This window comes from Gekko japonicus, unplaced genomic scaffold (assembly GCF_001447785.1).
Source record: "Gekko japonicus isolate JY-2015 unplaced genomic scaffold, Gekko_japonicus_V1.1 scaffold7664, whole genome shotgun sequence".
NCBI classification, from domain to species: Eukaryota; Metazoa; Chordata; class Lepidosauria; order Squamata; family Gekkonidae; genus Gekko; species Gekko japonicus.
This window is the reverse complement of record NW_015176202.1, coordinates 1-3,754: the sequence shown is the minus strand read 5'-3', so window position 1 is coordinate 3,754 and position 3,754 is coordinate 1. Positions and strand designations below refer to the sequence as shown.

The 3,754-nt window shown below is 44.1% G+C and overlaps 1 pseudogene; it reads left to right on the top strand.

The window, feature by feature from the left end:
* Positions 1–297: 297 nt before the first annotated feature.
* On the top strand, positions 298–803 carry LOC107123555 (annotated as a pseudogene).
* Positions 804–3,754: the final 2,951 nt, after the last annotated feature.

Sequence of the window (3,754 nt, the reverse complement as noted above, 5' to 3'; positions counted from 1 at the left end):
ACTGAGAAAGATTGATACTGAGAGTGTGGTGGGTTAGATTTCTGAGCACATTATTTGCGAGGATTGCAGTATCAGAAGTCACAGCTGTCCTTTGTGGGTTTTCTTTCTTTCTTCATGATGCTTCATTAAGAGACAGGCACTTTGGTTCAGAATGACTTGCAAGACCGAAGTGAGGAGTTTCCTGCTTCAACAGTGATTGGACAGAAGAACTCCCCCTTCTCAGCTCCTCTGCCCAATAGCCCCACCACCACTTGGACAGCTGAGCTTCCATGGTTGTCTCCTTCCCAGGTCTGCTAGAACTACCATCAGGACTGCGAAGCGGCCAGCAACTGGCAGATCAACCTGGAGCTTTATGCCTCCTACGCGTACCTCAGCACGTCCTACTACTTTGACTATGATGATGTGGTTCTGAAGAATTTTGCTAAGTACTTCTTGCACCAGTCGCATGAGGAGTGAGAGCATGCAGAGAAAATTATGAAGCGGCAGAACCAGAGGGGGTGGTCGTATTTTTCTACAGGACATCAAGAAACCAGATCGTAATGACAGAGAGAGTAGGCCAACAGCAACGGAGTGTGCTTTGCACTTGGAGAAGAAGGTGAACTAGTCTCTATTGGAATGGCATAAAGTGGCAACTGACAAAAATGATCCCCATTTATGTGACTTCATTGAAACACACCATCTGGATGAGCAGGTCAAATCTGTCAGGGAGCTGGGTGATCATGTGACCAATCTGTCCAAGATGGGGGCACCAAAATTCCAGAATGGCAGAATAGCTATTTGACAACCACACCTTGGGACAATGAGAGAATGAGAACTAGAAGCCTGCCATTAATGCCTCACTGGGATTTGAGCTTTTGTTGAATGTTACATGTGTCTTCGGTTAATCCCTAACACTGTCCATGACTGTAAAAAACAAATACAGTTTCAGTTCACTTCAGCCACCATTTGCAAGTGGATTTTGCCATTTCACACAGTAAAATCCAGTTGCAAAGTGCTTTGAAAATGGATTGAAAGTGCATTATTTAGTGTGTGTGTGACGAGACAACAAGGCTTTCTGCTGGGGATACAATGGAGAAGGAAGTCTTCTTTGACCACCAAAACAGCTGTGCTGGGAATCACAAGACCTGCATCGACAAAAGTCATGTGGGACAAGGGCTGTAGTAGGGAGGGGAAGTTGGTGAGACTGAGTGAAAAAATGCAGGCTGGATCCAACCCATATTCTCTAGCAAGGAGATTTAAATGAGACTACCCTATCCCTATGTAAAAAACAACAACCCAGGAGCTGAATCTATTTAAGATAACATTAAGCAACAACTGCTGAAGGAAGAGGAACCAAAATTCCACTGACATTGATTGATACTGTTCTTCATAATTGTTATTTTTAAGGTTGATATCAGGATTTTTCATGCTTAAGTAAGAGCTGTGAGTACACCCCTCCCAGAGATTAGTAGGAATATATTAGCCAAATGGTCTCTGGCTGCCATGCCATCTCATGTTGTATATCTTTTCCTTCAAGACCATAAATTAATATCAACCAAGATTTGGTCAATGCCACTAATACAATCTGTTGTGAGACCTTGCATGTACCTATGTATGTTAGTGCTGTCAAGTCACAACCAACTTATGGTGACCCAGAAAGGGGGCTTTTAAGGTAAAAGAGAAGCAGAGGAGGCTTCCCATGGCCTTCCTCTATAGAGCCTTCCTTGATGGCCTCCCATCCAAGTATGGACTCTACTTAGCTTCCGAGACTGGGCTATGCCATGACGCCTTTTCTCCTAACATTATTTATGTCACTTCCTAATAAGTTCCGAGACTGGGCTATACCATGCCGCCTTTTCATTGTCTGGACTCACTGTCTGGACTGCAGAAACTTTATGGATTTTTAATCAACGTGTCAATTATCACTAATGTTAAGTGTATAATTTCAGTTATGGGATTGGGCTTTCTTACACTAGCTCTTTGTCAAACTCTTGCTCTTTAATTATAACAGATTTCTGACCCCTGTCTTAACATCAAGGCATTTTTTTTAAGGGATCTGTTTTAAAAGCCAGGTTGCAATACAGAGAAATACTGGGGGCAACAGAATGGTAAGAGGGAAAATGCTGCCTTTTGCACCTTTCAAAAGGGAGTCATGGCCGTGTGTAGGTGGAGGAGTGGGCTTATGGCTGCAAGCTCCCTTTCCTGACCAAACACTCATTTCAAAAGTCCGCATAGAGAACATTGGTTTGCATAACAATGTATGTGCACAGGACTCTCTATACATGTTTAGTAACCCTGAAAAAAGCAGTTTGATGCCATTTATATCACATCAGTGCACAGCTATTTAAAAAGGCATTCATTTTTACAAAGCAAAAAAAATTGATGTGAGCAAATAGAAAACGTTTGAAACCAAAGACTCACAAGGGTCAAGCAAATCAAAATGTGTGTTTGTGTGTGTGTGCTTGTGTGTGTGTGTGTAAAGTGCTGTCCAGTCATAGCCAACTTATGGTGACCCCATAGGGCTTTCAAGGCAAAAGACATTCAGAGGTGGTTTGCCATTGACTTCCTCTTCATAGCAACCCTGGAATTCTTTGGTGGTTTCCCATCTAAATACTAATCAGGGCCAACCCTGCTTAATTTCTGAGATCTGACAAGATTGGGCTAGCCTGGAACTAAACTAGAATGGTTGCAAAATTTGATCTTAGGGGTTCTTTCTGTGGTCCTCCTTTATTTCTCCTGGACGGAAAAACAACAACAAACCCTTCAATGACACCATCCTGATGACCAACAGCTAAAATCTTGGAGAAATTAAAAACACCAGAAACTTTGCTCACTAGATTTTCCATAGACCATAGTTCAAACTGAATAGCAGTCTAATGGGGGAGGACCCAGATTTGAAGACAAAATGTACCCTAGTAGGATTTTACCATCATCCGTACATGGTGGTGGTGGAAAGTGCCATCAGCTGATTTACGGTGACTCTGTAGGGTTCTCAAGGCAAGAGACATTCAGAGATGGCTTCACATTGCATGCCTCTGTGTAGCACCCCTGGCATTCCTTGGTGGTCTCCCATCCAAGTACAAACCAGGGTCAACCCTGTTTAGCTTCTGAGATCTGACAAGATCAGGCTAGCCTGGGCTATTCAGGTCAGGGTCACCCCTAAATATTACGCACATAAAATAAAAAGGTGAAAAATTGAATACTCTGCACTTTCTCCAGGGAGTTTAGGTTGACAATACCCTTTTACCCATTTTACAAGAATCCTGACAGAGATAGTCCGGAGGAGAGAGACTGATTGTCCAAAGTCATTCAGGCTGCGATCATATGCACAATTAGGCCTGACAATTAGGCACGAATGCCAGGCGGATTTAAAGGGACAATTAGGCACGAATGCTGGGCGGATTTAAAGGGAGTGACCAGACAGCAACATCTGGGAAGCGTCCCACAGTCGTTGGCAACCCGTTCTGCTCCACCGCAGAAGCGGAGTTAAAAGACACCGGGGGAAATCCAGTAGTAAACAGGTTGCGACGGGCCACGGACGGACCTTCCCCTGTCTGATCGGTCCAGTGCGCTCTCATGCCATCAGGATGGTCTGTGCTGTTGTCCCCCCCTTCTCAGTATTTGCATCATCGCAAACTCCATAGGGAGCCCTCAGTGCAGAGGTGCAATTCATCGATTCGTCATTTAAGCGCATGGGAAACAAATGGCAAAAAAAAGAAAAGACGACTCACCTGCAGTTGTGTCCAATCACACACTGACAGGCTGCACCCGCAGC